We start from the raw sequence: 20301 nt of genomic DNA, 5'->3' as shown, positions 1-20301 counted from the left end.
TGGTCTTTCTTAGATTTTATCGACAAAACCGAAACACTCCCTCCCAACCATCTTTATCAAGATATATTGAAAGTTTAGCACTACAAGCTAAACTATCTATACCAATATATTGTGAATTTTTTTTTGTGGTGTGTGAACTACAAATTACAGTAAACAAGTGTTTTAAATGTTTTTCTTCGAAACCTGCAATCTTGTATAACCACTATATTACTCCATGTATTTGCTATTTAATGTTTATTGTTATTGTCTCCGTTCTATAATTAATAAAAGTTGTTAAAATTAAAAAAGATAACAAGAGGTGCCTAAAGGGTGTCAAATGTACTGGACTACAGAATAAATTGACCTGTCAATCTTTGCACAGTTTTTGACTAAATGTTTTCTTATTTCTGGAAGGAGAAACTTGATATTCTAATTAACCTTTCCCATGATTTGTTTGTAAGATACTATATAAGATAGTGGGCATGCCCTGCTTGGCATTGCATTGTCAGATTTCTGCTTTGCATTAGTTTATTTGGGTCTGCCTACTCTAATAAACTTTTTATCACGAAAAGAAAAAAAAAAACTTGCCAGGTGACCATGGGCCAGTTACACAAACTCAGCCTAACCTACTTCATAACAACAATTGCACTTATATACTACTCTTCTAGACAGAGTAGTGCCTCCTTCAGAGCAGTTAATAAAGTCAGTGTTGTTATTATCCCCACAATATTGCCGAGGAGCTGGGGCTGAGAGGAGTGGCTTACTCAAGGCCACCTAGTGAGGTCATGGCAGAAGTAGGATTCGAACCTACAGAGTGCTGACTTGCAATCCAACCACTTAACCACTTGTGGTGAGGAAAAATGAAGAGAAAGGCATAAGCCGTTGTGGGTCCCCATTGGACCCAAAGGCAAAATATAAGCGAAATATATAAATAAGCAAAATTTAAGTGCTTTCCCAAAGAACAGCTTCTTGCAGGAGAATGACGTAAACTGCTTCAGGCCCTAGGGTGTGAATGAAGTAAATGAACAAAATTAAGTGCTTTTCAGAAGAACAAATTGCAAGGTATGAAACAGACATTTCCCACAAGACAATGGAACAAGTGGTGAACATTTACTTATTCTGCTGCATCAAAAATGGAGGGCGGTATCAGCTTTGGTACTTTATTAGAACTAACACAAGAGAAAAACCAGAAGTTGGCCTACTGTCTGTAAAGGCCGAACACTAGAAATCATTTCAACTAGTGTGTGTGTGTGGGGGGGGTGCGCTTGTTAACTTTATTTTCTTAACCCTCCCTAGAAACTGTCCTTTTAACTTTATTTCCTTAATCCTGATGGTCTGACTCATGAAAACATAAAGAAAAACATAAATGTTTTTCTTTAAGGTGCCACTGGACTTGTTTTTTTTTCCTATTAGGACTGACATGAACTAAAAAAGACATCCAATTTCATTTTTATTTTTCAAACATATTGTGAGAACTTCTCACCAAGAATGAATTCACTCAGGCACACAAGATTATTAGATAACTGTAGTTCAAAAATACCGCACAGAAACAAACACTCCTAATTTGGGTTGTTGTGAGGGTTTTTTGACAGTGCTTCCTCCTGGCCTTCTACTTTAGCCCACTACTTGGGGGCATCAGCTGCACGCACAAATAAGAATTTCAAGAATCAAATCCCATACCAAGACTCTTCAGTGAGAACTTTACATAGGCCTATTATGGACAGCTGTATCCAGGATACTGTCAACAGACCAGATATAGGATATCATGACTATGTACCAAAGTGTTAATCTTCTAACAAGCTACCTTCCTTACTTAGCAATATATTGAAAGATTATATCCTATATGATTAATCAATCCATCATCTCCTATACCCATGAAAATCTGCAAGAGTACTTTTCCTGAAGATACACTATTGACCCAGGCCTCCTGAGCTGTTCAGCACACTTGCATAAAGAGAAGGAAGAAAAATCACCTCTTTTTTTCCCTTCCAGAGCCAGAAACATGGAACCCTCTACCTTCTCATAGTCTCACAAGATCTCACTCATGTATTGTGAGACCTCCTCAACAGAATTTTGCTCTTGTTCAGCATCAATATCTGCGATCCATTTTAAGTCCCTAAAATCTACTCCCTGACTACTAGCCTGCTTCCCACCAATTGCTATGCAGTGCTTTCTGACTCACTATAACTAATGATATTGTAACCAATTCAACAGAATAATCAACCACCACCCATTCTTTCTTACCCTCATCCTGTTTATCCCTCTCTCTCTTTCCCCAGCTTTCTAATTTATAGGATTGTAAAATCATTTACAGTGGATCACAGCAACAGCCTACCTAAGATAGTAGTACTTTGGCTTCCTCTTCATCCTACGTGCGCCTAAATTTGTACTTGCATTCTGTTCATTAACCCACCTCATCCTCTCCACAAGCGCACTGTGCCCTTGATGTGCCCACCAAGACCCAGTGTCCACAAACAATAGATGAGCTGGTAAAAGACTTCCAGACCTCTACTACTACACGCTGCAGGATGGGAACCACATAAGTGAGCACTTCCCCCTTTGATAAGAACTCACTGCTCACAGAAACCTAGATCCAGGGGAAAATACTGAAGCATAGTCACCTCCCTAACGTGCTAGCTAGCTTCCTGTGGACAGTGACTCCTCGCCATCTCTATGAACGCATCAACAGCATTGCTTGCTGTCAGGAAGAATTATACACTTGTGTATACAAAGCCTGACTCAGGCCTCATCATGGTCTTCTCCCTGCTGAAGAATACACCCAGTTTGCTCCAAAACGGATAAACTTCCTCCATCCAATCCAAATTAAACAGGAGCCTGGCGGCACATTAAAGACTACGAAGATGTATTCCTGCATAAGCATTAATTAGTCAGAGCTCTCGCCAAACTTACTCAGGAATAAATTTTGTTAATCTTTAAAATGCTGTTGGACTTTTGTCTAACTGAAAAAACACAGCTATCCATGGTGGATTCCATTCAACCCAAGAACACAACACTTCATCACCGCTCCTTCCTTATGGGTTCCACACCCCATTTTCTCTTTTCCAAAGGAAAAACTTTTATGAGCTAGTTCTGTGGTTCAGGGGTTGGATCCCTAAATGCCAATCCCCTCCAGATTGTTAGTTCACTAAACAACAACAACAACAGTGCTTCTACACCATTCTTCTAGATAGATTAGCGCCCAAGTCAGAGCATTGAACAAACCAGTGTTATTATCACAATACTCCTGGGGAGCCGGGACTGAGATGAAAGGCTTAGTCAGGGCCACCTGCTCAGCTCACGCAGTAGTGGATTCAAACAAGAAGAGTGCCGATTTCCAGTCCAACCACTTAGCCACTGCATAATAACAGAGGCAGCGCTAACAAGGGACAGGAAACAAAAATGTTACATATACTTAAACTTTGCTAGGGTTGGGGATGAAGGCAATGGAGGAGATGTAAAGGATAGACTTTTCAGGCTCTCACAATTTTATATTTTACTATTTAGCCTATCTTTATTAGACTGGACCCTACCATCTGTTGCTGAGCTCATGGCCACAGTGGGATTCAGTCCCGCAATTTTTCCAGCTTAACCCAGGGTAGGTTGTTGTGAGAGCAAGATGGAGAGAGGCCAAAGGCACAGGCAGCTTTAAAAGGAGATTAGACAGATTCATGAAGGGCACAGGTCTATCAATGGCTACTAGCCATGGAGAATGAAGGGAACCTCCATATTCCAAGGCAGTAAGTCCCGAAATACCAGTGCCGGGAGGCAACAGCAAGAGAAGCCCCTTGCCAGAATATCTAGTTGGCCACTGTTAGAGACAAGGTGCTGGCCGAGATGGACCACTAATCCGATCCAGCAGGACTCTTTTTATGTTCATATATTCTTAAATAAATTAAATACTAGTGCCAAGAGACCACCTCAGGGGAAGGCTTCGTCCTCTATGCCCTGTTGTTGGCCCTCCAAAGTAATTGGCCGGCTACTGTATAAGGCAGGATGATGAATGAGATGCACCACTGGCCTGATCCAGCTGGGTTCCCCTTAAGTTCATGTACAGCACCCCCAGAGGAAGGAAGGAATACAAGTGGGATAGGTCGATGTCCAATCTACCTAACGCCTCCCCCAAAATCCCTTAAACCCCTCCTTCACTTGCTTGGGGTAAAGGGGAACAACCATCTCTTCAACGTCTTATTGGGAGAGATTTGATTGAATTAATATAATTTAAAAAGCGGTCCCTCCTCTCAAGGCCACGGGGGCAACCAGGTCGCTGCGGAGAGGCTGCTCCCGGCGGCGCCTGCCTGAGGCGCTAGGCCCTCCTGGAGCCCAAGGCCCGCCCCGCCCCTGACCCCCGATTCTCGAAGCCCCTTTGCGGCCGGGGGGCGGCGCAGCGCCCGCGGTGCGACTAGGCCCGACGCGGGCTTGCCTGATGACCCCTGCGGCTGTTCCCCAGGCGAGGCCGCGCCACCGTCACCTTACCTTCCCCCTCCCTGCCCACCCGCCCCTCGAGGCCTCAGGGGCTCCCGAGCGGGCTCCGCCGCCGTCGCCGCTGCCGGAAGTACCCTCCGGAAGGGACGCGTCTCCGCCGCCGTTGCCCGTCGCCGTTACCACACACCAGGCGTTGTCCGGAACTAGCCGGCGACCGCGCGGGGGCCCCTGGGACTCGTAGTCCGCTCGGCGGGAAAACTACAAGTCCCGGCAAGCACTGCGCGACGGGACGAAGCTGGGGAGGGAGGAGGAAAAGAGCCGGAGAAAGGGGAGGGGGAGCGGGCGGGGAGATCACCCAATCGGAGCTCACGGTGGGAGGACGGGGCGTGGCGATACCCATATTAGGAAGGGAGGGAGGCGGGGGGAGAAAGTATTCCAGGCGCTGCAAGGCGCAACAGAAACAATCCCCGAGGTGGTGCTCGCGCGAGTGGCTGGTGGGGTTTGCGGTGTAGCGCCGGCGAAAGGAGCAGTCCCATTGTGGAGCTAAGCCAGGGGTGCAGGCAGCCGGCCACATCTGCAACATCTGCAGCTCCAGCGTCGCTCTTCCACGGGGCTTGGGAGTAGGTAAGCGCCCCTCCAGTGACTTCTGCAATAGCGTAGTTACAGCAGCTGGAGGGGGGAGGAGTGGACAGCTCCACACCCATTTTTTTTAAAAAAAATATTATTTAATGGTCATTTTATTCTCGGTTTTATTAACGGTTAAGAGTGTTCGACTACCCTTGATTTTAATGAGTACGATTTTTTTTTAGTCGTGGAGGCTAGATGTTCCGTCAAAATAAATCACTGTTCGGGTTAATTTTTCTTCTTCTTTTAAACCTTACCCAGTTTCACGGATGGGCTTTGACGAATCCCTTTCCCAAGGTTCGAGCGTTTATTATTTCTTTCCCCTGTTGCTAGAGACTGAAGTACATTGATACATCCCCCCGCCCTTGTTTTCCTAGAGGTTTCAAACTGGATCTATCTTCTTTTTTGAGGTTTTGATTTAGTATGATCTAATTAAAAGAAAACAAATCTTTTTTAAAGGGGGGGGGGTGAAATCTGCGTTTCATTTATTGCCATTCTATATAACCCCGGGTTCACGTGGTAGGACAAGGATTTTGGGGAGTAAAAGAGGCTCAGAACTTTAAAATGCAAGCTCTTGAGGCTGAAAATGCCTTAAGCTAGTTACTATTACCGTATTTTAAAAAGGGACCAGTGCTTTTTAATAGATGTTGTTCGCTGTCATTCTAGACAGTAGTCAAATATTGGTCTAGATCAGTTTCATGGTCTCCTCCTGGAGGGGGAATGTCTTCTTTGTGAGTTAATTTTGTGGAGCTAGCCATGTAATACCATCACTTTTTTCTTTCTTTTTTTAAAAAAAGACGTGTTGTTTCTGAAATCTCTCCATTCCAAAGTTATAAATTGGATGTCAGCCTAGTAAAATAACTGCTAGCCTTTGGGCTTTGTTTGTTTCCATAGAGGCTGAAACCTTTGTACTGAAATATGTGGTGAATTTGATCACTGACTCCAAAATGAGTCGCTGTTTAGTACTTATGCCTCTCTTTTATGTTAAAGAGTAAAATCCAAAACGGAGGAGTAAATAATGTTGCAAACCACATAAATTGGGATTGCTTATGGTCTTTCACAAGATACGTGCAGCGTGACGAAGGCTGTAATCCTGTGCACATTTCCTCAGGAGTAAATCCCATTTAATTCAGTGGGATATACTTCTGAGTAAACATGTGTAGACTGGGACATATGCAGTCCTAAAGAGAGTTAAGCCCTTCTAAGCCGACTTCAACAGACTTAGTGGGGGGGTGTAACTGTTGGGGATTCCACTGATGCTGGGGGATTTGGATCTATAACCAATCCTATAATGGTTTGCTCAGAAGCAGTCCGCTAAATGGAATTTAGATTGTACTCCCAGGTAAATGTGCAAAGGAATCTTATCCCAATTTGTCTGTTTGGAGTTATCCGATCAGTTTGCCTGTAAAGGTATTGCTTACCAATACTTATGCGTGACTTAGGAGTAGCTAATGCTTACAAATATTGGATAAGACCTTCAGAAGCTTTTCCCTTCCTTTGAGACTGGCGGAACAGAAGCAGTCATCGTAAAACAAAGCCCCTCTTCTTCCCAAATCGGTTCTATTGCCTCGGAGTTGTACTAGATGATGGACCCATTAATGATAACAAAGAGGCACAGTACAGGGAAAGCAGGACTGAAACCTCTCTGCTGTGGAAATGACACTTGCGTTATAGGTAACAGCAGGGGAAAGTGCAACTGTCCATCACTTTTTCTGTTTACATCTGTTCTCTTTTAAGAAAAAACAGAAAAAGTATTTTTAACATGATGGGCTTCCAGTTAGCTACTCCCCATGACCACTAAAGATGGAGTCAGTCTAGAAATACTGTACTGTGGTGTAGTAATGGAGTTATAGTGATCTCGTGATAAAGGAACCGTAGAGGTCTGGGAGATTTTGCCGTTTTCCCAGTGAGTGTATTACCTTTTTTGGGAAGCAGTATAAAAACAGTAATTCAAAATGCGCTAGGGAGCTGTCCGATCTTTAGATGTCTTGGGAGAACAGACGCTGAGATTTTTCTTAGACCTGACATTTTACTTAATCTCAGATTCTGTGATTACCTATGTGATCAGTGCAGACTGATATGGAATAAAAGATTGATTGGGACTTTCTCTCTGAATGGAACTGTTCATGAAAGGAAGCATTTCTGAACCTGTTTACTTAGGACTAAATCTCACCTGGTTCAGTGCAACTTGGAGAGCCCATGTGGTGTAGTGGCTAGAGTGACAGATTAGAATCTGGATGTCCCGAGTTCGATTCCCCACTCTGCTATGGAAACTCACTGGGTGGCCTTGGGCCAGTCGCGAACTCTCAGCCCAACCTACCCCTACCTCGCAGGGTTTGTTCTGAGAAAAAAATGGAAGAGAGGGGAATGGTATAAGCTGTTTTGGGTTGCCTTTGGGGAGAAAGGCAGGGTATAAATGAAGTAAAATAAATTATAAAAAAAACCCTTCTCCCTAGCAAATGTGTTTGATGAGGCAGCCAGATTCTAACAACAGCAGTTTAGCGCTGCAGGAAAGATATGCCTGTGCGTAATCCTACAAACTATTTGTTGTAGTAGATGGGATTACTTTGGAGTGCCTGATGGGTGAATTGCAGTTCTCCTGTTTTGAGCTCTTGCACAAGTATATTCGCTTGCAACACCCATGCAGCTATATGACTGCAGCGATCCATATGGTTGGTTCTAAGGGTGTAAGTCCTGGAAGGTTTTAGAACTGGGAGAATGCCTCTTGTGTGTTGCCACAGTGCGGCGTTCTCACCTTGTTCGTATTGTGTGTTCCCTGCCATCTTTCCTCCCCTTGAGCCCCCCAGTCAGCAACTGCAAGCCACACAGAATTTATTTTCCTTATGCTTCAATGAGCAAACGAAGGTCCTGTGCTCAGGACAAATGACACGTGACCCAGGGGGCTGTACCTGTCAAGCAACATATGTCACCCCTATCTGGTCTTTCTGCAGTAGCCATAAGCAGCATTGGGCATTCTCCCTTCTGTTGTACCTTGGATTGGAGTACACAGTAACACTCACCCTTTCTGCCCATGCATATGACAAAATAGCCTCTTTCTTACGAAAACTTGTGCTGCAGTAAACCAATTAACAGATCTGGTAACAAATTAATAGTGCTTTGATCAGATAACTCTACGTACCTTGGCTCTTTTTTGAAACTATAGGTAGGGTGAGGTGAATGTCTTGACAGGTGCCATCTTAGAAGCATGGGAGGAAAGAAGGGGAGAGTGGCTCTTCTAAGATGGCATCCTACGCCTATGGTTTTATGAGGACTTGTGGGGGGGGGACTTTTTAAAAAGAATGGAAAGTTTAGGGGACACCTTTGCAATTGTTCAAATGAGGTTTTAATTTATGAATTTAGCTTTAAAATCAGCCAAGGTTTTAAATTCTGTGTATACTTTTTGGGGTGTAGAGATTAATGGGTCACAACAGGGTTTGCCTCTGAGTAAACATGGGTTGTTATTAAGTTGTATGTGTTTTACAGCGCAAACATGTGCAGAGTGACTTGATTCTAAGCCCACTGAAATCCGGGGTTTAGAATGGGGTAACTATGCAGAAGCTTACACTGTCGACTGCACAATAAGTCGCTAGGTTGCTAGATCCCTCCCTCTTTTCCACCATCAGGACGACCCAGCCCAGCCGTCCTCCTCCTCCCTTCTCCTGTACCTCACATGACAATGGAGGCTGGATGAAGAGGTGGGCGGTGAGTTCCTGCCACACTGCGCGGCAAGGAGGGTGAGCACCACTGTCCCCCACTGCTGGCGTTTGCTCCACTTCTGGGGATGAGCAGAGCAGGGTGTGCAATGGCTTCTTGCCATAGCCTGGAGGGAGAGGATAACAGGTGCCATCTTTCCTGCATCCCCATGGGGTGAGTGAGGTGGGCAGATGCTGTATTCCTGTCTCCCTGTAGGTGGCAGCTTGAGTTAGCCCTGAATATAACATTATACCAATATGTGTGCCAGGCTCTTTGAATTCCCAGCTTTCACATTTTTATAAAGTTAACCTCTAGCACCTTTCATTGTGAAGATATAACGGGAAAGGCATTTCTCTGCACTGAAAGGCATTAAAGAATAAAAGCTGGGAATTCAGAGAACCTGGAACACAAAGTTACGACATTATATTGATATAATGATATCCACTTGTCAGTTTTTTAAAAGAAAATCAAAAGACCCTGGTGGTGTGAGGAGAGCGATGGCTGCACCCAGGGGACTGGGGCAGGGAATCCATGCCATTTGTAAGCCTGGCATGTGTCAGCTTAGGGTTGCCAGGCCCCTATATCCTCTGGGCAGGAGAAGGGGGACCTGGCACTTATCTTCAGGTCACTCTTTGCACCTGTTCAAAGTGTGCATCATGCCATTAGCAAGCTTGCTCTTGCATTTTGCACTGAGCCAATTCAGCCCATTTGGGGCCCAATTTGGCTCCTGCAAAGTGCGAGAGCATGCCTGCCGGGGGTGCAATGATGTCACTTCAGGAAGTGAAGTCGTCATGCCCCACCAGGAGCACATCCTGCTGCATGGTTGCCCACCGGTGACACGTGATTGTTGAAGGGGTGGTTTTGCTGCAATGTGGCAAACCCCTGGGAGATTGCCTGGCCCTGGTGGGCTATAGGAAACCCTAGGTACACTATTGGCGGCAGCAGCAGAGAAACTACATATGCCTGTCCCCAAGTGGAAAACCTTGCACGTAAGGAATGTACCTTAAAAAAAAAAAAGTTGGTTTTCACCCGCAGAGTCAAGGGAGCCAGTTTTGTTATAAGCAACAAGCCTTTATGCTAAACAGACCTAGCGTTGATCGGCAATCACACAAAAGTAAGTATCATGTTCAGCTGTGCGTAGAATAAATCCAAGGAGAAAACAACTTTTTTTAACCAGCGAAGCAATGCATGAAAATGGCAATAAAGGTGAACGATATGCCAGGCATAGTAGCAACCTATAGATTCTGCCCAGGGCCAATAAAGCGGCAGTATAATTCTTGATCACAAAGGGTTGTTTTTAAAGACTCCCTTCTGCCAAGACTTCATTGGAGGAGGACTTAGCAGAAAGGCATTATTGGATCCAACCCAATTAAATGCACAGAGACTAGACATGATCTTACTAAGTATGGAACAAGCCCTTCCAAATGATCATGGGGTTTTAGGGAGTTTCTAAGGAAACATGGAATAGGCATTGAGTGTGTTCTCTACACATTCTTAGCTCAAGAGCAAGCAGACGCAGTACCCATCTATTTATTGCGTTTTTCTCCTGCAGTTGTTCCTAGGAGTTTGGGGTCTCTTATATGGGTTTTTTGTTGTCTGTGTTGTCCTCAATACACTTGTGAGGTAGACTCATCCAGTGAGTTTCATGAGTCTGAATCTGAGTTTCTCCGATTTAACGACCACGCCATGCTGGCTTACTACACTGAAATGCAAGATGGCAGGTCAAGGGCAGAACCTGGGCCAATTTTGGCGTATCAGGGGTTTAGCCTGGAGGAATCTGGAAGGGCAGGCTAGGACAGAATTTGCTGAGTTGGGGGCAGAACCAGGATTTTTTTGGCAAGTTTTGGGGTTGGAATCAGGTTTATTGGCTCTTCAACAGTACTTGCCTCATAATGTGTAATGTTTGTTATTTGAACAAGTGAAATAATGAACATTTGACAATCTTGTTGCATACATTCATGCACACGCATGAAGCTGCCTTCATCGGAGTCAGGCCGTTGTTCTGTCAAGGTCACCATTGCCTGCTCTGAGTGGGGGGGGGGGGGTCTGCAGTTTCTCAGGTGGGGTTCTTTCACATCAGCTACTGTGTGGTTTATCTGGCAATGAGCTAAGCTGCAAGAGACGAATTACACGAGGAGGAGCAGGTAAAGGGAGTCGCAATGTTGGCAGGGAAGCTGAGTTTTAAAAGAGATCAGAAGGCTTTGTCAATTTCCCCTCCCTACAGAGCCAGGGAGATCATGGCTCAGAGGGTTTGTTTATTTCCTCTTAGCCTCTTAGAAGGGGAGGTGAAACTGACAAAGAAATTGCGACACCCTTTATGTGCTCCTCCTCGTGTAATTCGTCTCTTGTAGCTTGGCTCAGTACCAGGGCCTGCTGCATACAAAGCAGCTGCTCAGTCACTGATCTGTGGTCCTTCCTTAATTTATGTGTAAAGAGTCCAGTAGCATCTTTAAGACTAACCAACTTTATTGTAGCATTAGCTTTGTCAGATGCATCTGACGAAGAGAGCTGTGGTTCTCCAAAGCTACAATAAAGTTGTTTAGTCTCAGGGCTGCTTTTTCAGCTGGAACGCGTGGAATGGAGTTCCGGAACCTCTTGAAAATGGTCACATGGCTGGTGACCCCACCCCCTGATCTCCAGACAGAGGCATGGAGGGCAATCTAAACTCCCCTCTGTCTGGAGATCAGGGGGCGGGGCCACCAGCCATGTGACCATTTTCTCTGAGGGCAACCCACTGAGTTCTACCACCTCTTTTCCCAGAAAAAAAGCCCTGGTTAGTCTTAAAGGTGCTACTGGGTACTTTACTATTTTGCAACTACAAGCTAACACAACTAACTCCTCTGGATCTAATTTATATGGTAAACTCAAATGTTCCCAGTGGATCTTAGACATTGTGACCGAAAGGGAGGAGATAAGTGTCTTAAGTGGAGATGCTGCAGATTGAACCTGGGATCTTCTGCATGCAAAGCTCTCCCCCTGGAGGCTTGCCCAGTGACTGCCTAGCTGTCTTTTAAACAAACACTCCCCCCGCCCCCCAGTTCTTTCACTAAAGACTATGGTCTTTTTTAAAGCTGTGTTATGGTCCGCTTCTGACCCGAGGACTGTTTTATGAGCATTTTAGGCTGTTGCATGTTTGCTTTATGCTCTTTTTATACTCCTGTCGTGACTTTGACTGGCTTGTTTTTAATTTTGATAATTTCTGTTTCTAATGATTTTACGGTACTGTTTGTACTCATGAGCCACCTCAAGCAGGGATCTGGAGAGGCCGCATATAAATTCTTGAAACAAAATAAATTTAACTGTATTAGTTCAAACCCATCAACTTCTTTTTCTTGCCAAAGGAAAATACAGTTTAAGTGTTTTCCCCCTCTCTTAATGCCCCGTCTACTGATGAGAATTTTCAGCAGTGCCTAGTTGGCTGTTCTTTTCCAAAGGAAAGGCAGATGTTCTTGTTTGGAACGAACAGTATTGGCTTAATGTTGTGCCAGTGCCTGAAAGCCCAGAATTAAGATTTTAAATGCTGCTTGATTTGAGTGACGTGACGAGCGTATCAGCAGCCCTCGCATCTTTCTCCCGTTTGCAGCTTTGCTGTTCCCGTTTCATTTGTTGGAATAAAGCGGAGAGGGCAAGTACTGTTTGTTGCTCTAATGGTAAAACTAATTTAATAAAATGAAGCTGTATACTTAGCGGAATTGAAATAAATGGCTCGGATAAATGAAAAATGAGGGTTAGCAAATCACCCCTCTGATCATCACTGGGGGCTTATCTACTTATCGCGCCCTTTCTCCAAGCGGCTCAGAGCAGCATATATGGGATCATTCCATTTAATCCTCCAAAAGGTTAGGCAAAGAGGCAGCGACTTGCTGAAGGCTGTCTTACGAGCATCATGGCAGGTCTCCCGTTAATGGTGATCAGATATATCCACGTGGGGCTCTTTTTTTGGTTTTGGGTATTGTCATTGTGAGCCTGACCTGGATAGCCCAGGCAAGCCCAGTCTCTCCAAATCTCAGAAGCTAAGCAAGGTCAGCCTTGGTTAGTCATTGGATGGGAGACCACCATGGAAGACGAGGGCTGCCATGCAGAGCCAGGCAATGGCAAACCACCTCTGTTAATCGCTTGCCTTGAAAACCCCCTGCAGGGGTCGTCATAAGTTAGCTATGACTTGACAGCACTCTCTACCATCATTCACATTGTGAAACTCTTTACAGTGGCATCTTAAGCCGAGTTACACGTTCCTAAACTAATTAGCTTCAATGGACTTGGAAGGGTGCAGCGTTGTTTAGGGCAGCTTTGTTAAATTTGTCTCTCATTTTGGTGGTTTGTATTCCTGGCGAGTTTCTTTTCTGCTCCCAACTGATGCAAAAAAAAAAAAGAAGTTAGCATTGCATAAACTGGACGGGGAAATATTCAGCATGAGGAAATGAAAAATAGCCCAGGAGGAAAGAGTTGCAGATTGGTTTGCTCAAGGGAGAAGCAACACAAGGATTTTCAAGTGGAAAGGATGAGTTTACGAAGTTTCACTAGATCCCAAGTCTCTTTGATTTGCTCATTTCCCACTCTGCTGCAAACTGAATGCTTCTTTTCTGCCTCCTTTTAAAAAAGAATTAAATATGGCCATGTTAGTGAAGTGTCATGGAGGAAGTATGGAAACTGGATTCTAGGGTTTGGAAGCAGAATGCCCAAAAGATAATTTCTCTGAGATTTAATAACATGAAATGTGAATAGCTTGGCTTTACAGTTCCCAGAGAATGACGTGCATCTTACATTTGTTTTGCCTTCTGTAAAAATGATGTAATGAAACCTCTTCCTCTTTAGATTTGGGAGATGCCAAATTTTAAGCTTTAAAATTTCATTAGGTAGGTGATGATGTATAAAGTATAAACATTGCTGTATACCTTGGTAATAAGACACAGTATACTAAATAGATACTTGTGGCTTTTTTATTCCAGCATAGCTGAAATCAGTGTTTCTACACTTCTGAGGTTGTAAGATGAGCATTTTCTCTTCTGCCTCGGTGGCGCAACGCCCCATTTCTAAACACCTTCATTGGAGTAGCTTACTTGTTATGCCAGTCTCGTAGACTCTTTGCAAGAGAACAGTGGCCCCCTCCATCATTAGAACCCTCTAAGAGGCCATTTGCAAATTACAAAAACAGGATAGTAAAATTATAGGTCGTGCCTCTTCACCCGGCAAATGGAACATGTCTTTTAAGCTATGTCTTCACGTAACAAGTTCCTTGCATGCCAAGTGCTGTCGTTTTCTCTGTTGTGTGTTTGTTATTTTACTACAAGTAGGAAGTTCACATAGGGGAGTGTTAAAAAATACTGGTGCACACGTGGCACTGAAAGTGGTACAGTCCAGAACACCATGACCTTATTCCATGCAATCATATGAGTATGATTTCAGTGGGCTTAGATGGGAGTCACTCTGCTTAGGATTGCACTGTTAGTTTTGTTAAAGTAATAAGTCTTAAGGCTGATGCCCATGTTAGAAAGAAAGGACCCAAGGAAGCCAGTATCCGCCTTGTTTGGAAACTTAGTACGTGTAAATTTCCCCATCAGGACAAATAGGGATTCTCCAGGACCATTTAAAGATCCCTTTAAACAGCTGGCAAGTGGCAGGAGGGGGATTCCCCCTGCCGCCTTCCAGCTGATAGTTTAAAGGGCCCTGTCCTGGCAGTGTCTGATGGCAGCTAGTTTGAGGGGTTACCAACTGACATTCCCAATGTCCAATACCCACCAAATTTGCAGGGGACATAGTCCTCACTGTCCTCTGAGGACCCCCCAAGTTTCAGAGAGATTGCATGGTGGGAAAGTCATGATCCATGGGTCTTCCCCCTTGGCTGTCATTTTCTCTTCACAGTGGCAAAAATGGGACTCTCTGCTGGAAATGCTTTGTAGGGTTAAAGCCAGAAGGAAAGGCAGAAGGAGTTCAGACAGAGTTCAGTCCCTGCCTGTTGCCAGGGGAATTGATTGAAAGGCACCAGACTGTCTGGACTGACGAACGGCTGACGAAAGCAACGAACGAGGCTTGCAATGACCACTTGTTCGTTTAGAATGGAGCCTCACGAACAGCTTGTTTGCAAACAGACGCACGGGCTGTTCGTGGATTTTTTCTGTTCGTAATGCTGTTCGTACCCATGTCTAGTGGTGAGTAGCAGCAGGTGTGTTTGAGGGTAAGGAACACCCCACTGCGTTTGCCTCTCCAGAGATCTGAGGGCAGGGCATCCTACAGCTCCAGTGCTAGTGTTCCTGGCCCAGGGGCTCTGTCAGTGGCAGCGGGCACTCTGCTGCCATTGACAATCTGAGTGCAGGAGCTTCAATGATGGGGTACAGCTCATTTTGAGGGGTCCTGCTTGCTAGGCACATCCTGGCAAACGCAAAAGAGAACACAGTGTAATAAACCCAAACTACAAAATGCTAATAGTGTAAACAAATTCTGGGAATTCCAAATGCCCATGAGGAGCTGTCTTACTTTGACAGCCTGCCCACAGGTGTAGTTGGCTGTGGGGACTCCTCCTCTCATGAAATTTGGCCCCGGACTCCTGGGCCATTCAGCTGCAGCCTTGCCCTTAAAAGTTCAAGCTGATGTGCCAGAGAGCTCTTTCGGGTGGTTTATGGAGAGGCCTGGGTCTGCAGCGGCAGGAGCCACGGAGAAGCTAAACCCCTCTGCCTCCCTGACGCACTTAGGCAAGGAAAGGAGTTCAGCTTCAACAAGGGACGTTGGAGAGCATTCAGGAGCATGAGCCCAACCCCACAGAGGCAGCCTCTGACAAAGTTGAGGTTTCTGTTTGCACATGTCCTGCCGGATGGTCATTAAAACTGCTGGGGCTCAAAATGGCCGCTTCCCATTTTCAATTGCTTTCCGTAGTTTTCCATTACATTACTGTAGCGGAGTGAGAAGCATTGAAATGTGTGTTTTCCGGGAACCACTCCAATAAGGTTGGACGATCAATGCTTAGAGGAGGAGTTCATGGCATTGGAATGGTTGTACTGAAAGAACATGAGAAGTGATGCTAAGATAATGTCCGAAAGAGGCCTGAGAGATTCAGATCCGGAAGTCCTAGTGGAGCGGGCATCTTGATCAGTGGTATGAGTGAGTCTGCTCATGTTGTCCAATCTTGACTCTAGCAGAGCTTCAGAAATGGAGAAAGGCATCTTTTTGCTCCCCATCTGTTTTAAAATGCCCCCCATTTGCCTCTAGATTGCCACATCCTATTTATTTATTTATTTATTTATTTATTTATTTATTTATTTGACTTGCACCCTGCCCTTCCTGCAAGCAGGCTCAGGGTGGCTTCCAACAATATTCCAATCAAAATACAATAAAACATCAAAAAATGCCCCCCATTTGCCTCTAGATTGCCACATCCTATTATTATTTATTTATTTATTTGACTTGCACCCTGCCCTTCCTGCAAGCAGGCTCAGGGTGGCTTCCAACAATATTCCAATCAAAATACAATAAAACATCAAAACCACGTATGACTCATTCAGTCCTCTGCAGTTGGTGCTACAAGGGGTAGATGGGGAGGAATCGCTGGATCCTGAAGGTATAGTTCAATCAGGGCAACACAATGTTGCTGCCTCCCTGCCGATTACCACAAGACCCTTGGAACAGCTTTTGGAAACAAAACAAAACAACTTAGAAGGTGCGATGCCGTTCTGTGGACTCCCATTGGACCAGGGCAGGACTCCTGATCTGTGTTTGTGGAACATTTGAGTAGATGTATCGAGGGAAGAGTTCTTGCATATATTTTGCCTGCGTCTGTGTGGACCGGAGCTCCCTGGGCCTTTAATGTCTGTGATCTCATGGGATGTTCAGAAGGTAATTTGGGAGTGACTTAGCATCTGTCACTCTCTTAACTGTGAGTGATTCCGCACGCGTTGGATAATGTACTTCCAATCCTCTTTATAGATCATTTGGAACGGATTTTTTTGTGCGCGGAACAAAAAATCCACCTAAAACTATTGATAAAGTGCATTGAAAGTGCATTATCCAACGTGTACAGAATCAGCCTGTAAAAAAATCTCTTAACTGTAAAAAAAAGTTCATTCACAATGGGGTGAGTGAGTGAGAGTGTGATATACTAGAAGTTTCTATCTTGGCACTGAATCATTTGCGTCATGATTTGCTGCCTTTTCAAGATGGTAGGGGCTTTCCCATAAGGATATTCCTGCACTTACCTTTTTTTCCCCCTGTGACTTCCTTTTTTCTCACAGCTGCAGACATTATGGGTAGGAGGGTGAGTAAGCAGGTAAAAGTGATAGGGGAGCAGAAGCTGTTAAAACAGCGGCAGGCTAAGGTTGCCAGGTCCCCTTACCCTCCCAACAGGAGGTGGGGACATAACACTCACTTTAATCTCCTCCTCATACGCCCAATCATCCTGGTGTGAACTCCTGGGGCCTGCACGTGATAACGTCATTCCTAGGAACGACATTGTTGTGCCAAGCCAGGAGGCGTCTTCCCCCCGCCCCCCCCAGCAGCCAGGTGAGTGGTGGTGGCGGGCAGAAGGTGAGAGCGGAGGATTCACAGCCCTCACCAGGGGACCTGGCAGCCCTAGAGTGGGCTACAGTCACTGGTACAGCACATGTTTTGCGTGTACAGAATCCCACCCACCCACCCCGTTCAACTCTTAGCATCTCCGGCTAATGGGATCCTAGGTAGCTGTTCTTGGGGGAAAGTTATTGCTCCAACTGAGACTCTAGAGAGCCACTGGCAGTCAGACTGGAAAATTCTGATTCAGTGATATAAGGCAACTTCAAGTGTCCAAGTGCTAGCTGCTGCAGGTAGCTAGAGGCTTCTCGCCTAGTGGAGCCTGGCTTGTGTGATCTAAGGGGCTTAGTGTGGGATTCTTTAGATGTGGTTACTGCTTCCTGTCTGACAGTACTCAGCAAACCTGCTCTTGTGAGTTTGGCTCAGATTTTGAAAGCCACTACTTTGTCTTCCCTCTACAAACAGAGGGCCTGGGAGGCAGGAACTTAAACCTGCATTCTCTTACCGTTGCAAGGGAGTTTCTGGGCTGCCTGTTTGCTGTAAGGCAGCAGTTAATGGAGGGGTGGGACTGAACTGGAGTGTGTTTTGCCTTTCATGGGCGATTCAGAGAGACAAGTTTTATTTAAGCTACAAAAGCGATTAATACGACTGCGAATTCTCAGCATTTAATCCTGGGATCTGTGCCCGGCAAATTGTCCTGCTAAGGAGAGATGCTGGAATCCGGTTCTCTGTCACTAAATGAGTTCTGTGTTAATTATAATTATAATTTATGTTCATTAGTCTTTTGGTTTTTAAAATTCCTATATAGGTTTTAGATACTAATGATGTCCTTTGTGGACTACACACGCCGTTTCCTCCCTCATTACTATCAAATATCATCTGGCAGAGAGTGAGTATATATTCAAGCAGTCTCTTTTGACAGTCTCATTTTCTGGGCGAAGGGATTGATGCTATCTGTTCTCTTTCTCTTGGTGTCTTTCCAGAGAGCAGATACCATGCCTTCTACAGCTAATATATTTTAATATTTAATCTAATTGGTTCAGTAAATCTGCTCCTCTGGAATGCTTTCGCTTCATCCACATTAAAGTAGGGTTTAAAACATACAGTCACGATATACTTCGCACTGCAATTGATGATGTGTACAGACTATTCTTGTTTTTGAGAATCCACTATGGTTCCTCCCCCCTGCCGCCTTTCTGCACACAACCCCAACTTTGTAGCCTCTTCACACATGACATAACAAGAGCCCTGTTGGATCAGATCAGTGGTCCATCTGATGCAGCATCCTTTCTCAGAAAGTGCCCAACCAGGAAGTGTCCAATAGGGCATAAAAGCTGAGACCTTGAAAGCAAGGACACACGCCAGCTGCTTCTACCATCCAGTTCTTCTTTACTCCCAAAAGCAGCTTACAACATTATTCTCCCTCCTCCATTTCATTCTTTCTCCTCCATGTTATCTTCACAACAACCCTGTGATGTAGATTCGCCTGAGAGATGGTGCCTAATTGGCCTGAGGTCACCCAATGAGCTTCCATGGCAGAGTGGGGGATTTGACGATGGACTACCCAGATCCTAGGCCAGTGCTCTAACCATTGTACCACTGTGATAAAGTTCTGATTAAAAGTGAAACTTTAATTCTTGTTTATGGGGCTGTCTTCCAGTTCCTGCCCCACCTTTGTTTCCAAGTGGGTAGCGGTTTTGAATTTTCATGGGATGTATGTTAACTCACAGAGTTGTTTATTTAAATGTGTGTACACCGCTTTTCCCCCAACACATAGTAAAACTGTGTACAGCTCTTTCAGGTAGGAAAAAAATAGAAAACCTGTGTGGCAGCTAGTGCTTTTCTACATTTGGCAATAGCTGCCACACAGTCTAAATATCTCCAGAGGGTAGCGGGCAAAGGATGAGAGAGTAAAAGAGAGAAAAATGACCCAGGATGTGAACAAGGGGAGCAGCTACATGAAGAGGAAGGGCCAGGCCGAAGAGAGGAGCCAAATAGGTAACAGTTATTAAAGAAATGTTGTTCCTCATTCAAAGGCAGAGCTAGAAATTAAATAAGGCTTTTGAAAATGGGAAGAGTATGGGTAGCCACAAGGAGAAGGAAAGGTAGGGTAACCACCAGCCTCCAGGTGGTGGAGCCTGGCAAGCTCCCTGAATCACGGCTGATCTCCAAGCTACAGAGATCAGTTCCCCAAGAGGCAATGGCTGATTTGGATTGCGGACGGCATGGCATTATTCCCTGCCGAGGTGCCTCCACTCTCCAAATACAATCATTTCCGGGCACCAACCCCAGATCTCCAGAAACTTCCCAACCTGGAGCAGGCAACCCTAGGAAGAGGCCAGCAACCCAAACCCTGGAAATCTGAGAGGGAAGTACTATATAAGGTGGAAAAGAACTAGGCTAGAGCCTAACATTTGATCCAGGCCTCATGCAAAGGCCTGTAAAGCTACATGCTAAGAAACCTTGGGTCTCTCTACCTTCAGGAGTCACTCAGTGGCAAAAACTGCCATCAGGTGGAGCTGTGTTGAAACTTCTGGTATCTGATGTCCATCATGTAACCTGCTGGAAGTTCTCTTTCTGTCCTGGGGACACACGATGGCACCACACGGACAGTCATCTGTTAACCCCGTTTTTATGGAATGTTGTGCTGTGATTGAGAAAGGTGAATGGTGTGACTATACATCTTTGGATGTGCATTGTGCTCATCGTTCATATCTTGGAGGAAGGGTGGACTAAGGTAAAGGTATACCAAATAATAAATAAACAAATCCGTATGGGCTCTTAAGTTTACTAGGCTTCTGTAGCTTCTTGCTTTTGGTGGAGTTCATTCCACTCTCCCCCCCCCCTTTTAAAGAAACAAGTAAGCCTGTGAATATTTTTGTTTGTGGTCAGAGACCTTCCCAACTAGCAGATTACTCTTTACACACCTTGTCTTTTTAAACTCTTGATTAGATTTATGTTGTATATTCAAAATAATTTGGGCAATTCAAACACATCTACAAAAATCCTTTGGAAAATAATTTGGATTTTGTTGCTGTTCAAACAGGAGCTCTCAGTATGAGATGGAAGACTAGAGAATGTTAAGTG

The 20301-nt window shown here is 44.9% G+C and overlaps 2 protein-coding genes across 4 annotated transcripts in view; one reads left to right on the top strand and one right to left on the bottom strand.

Moving 5' to 3' along the window:
- The window catches only part of PDCD10 (programmed cell death 10), a 28876-nt gene extending 24274 nt beyond the window's left edge, over positions 1 to 4602 (bottom strand). The window contains exon 1 of one of the 2 annotated variants that reach the window (XM_054983993.1): positions 4536 to 4602. The gene's annotated coding sequence lies outside the window, so the exon portion shown is untranslated. The other variant, XM_054983994.1, reaches the window with a different exon arrangement.
- A 260-nt stretch (positions 4603 to 4862) lies between these two features.
- SERPINI1 (serpin family I member 1) overlaps positions 4863 to 20301 on the top strand; it is a 122580-nt gene continuing 107141 nt past the window's right edge. For both annotated transcript variants that reach the window (XM_054984158.1, XM_054984157.1), the window contains exon 1: positions 4863 to 5025. The gene's annotated coding sequence lies outside the window, so the exon portion shown is untranslated. The remainder of the gene's footprint in view (positions 5026 to 20301) is intronic.

Source organism: Eublepharis macularius, chromosome 6 (assembly GCF_028583425.1).
Source record: "Eublepharis macularius isolate TG4126 chromosome 6, MPM_Emac_v1.0, whole genome shotgun sequence".
NCBI classification, from domain to species: Eukaryota; Metazoa; Chordata; class Lepidosauria; order Squamata; family Eublepharidae; genus Eublepharis; species Eublepharis macularius.
The sequence above is the reverse complement of the archived record's forward strand: the minus strand, read 5'-3'. Positions and strand labels throughout refer to the sequence as shown.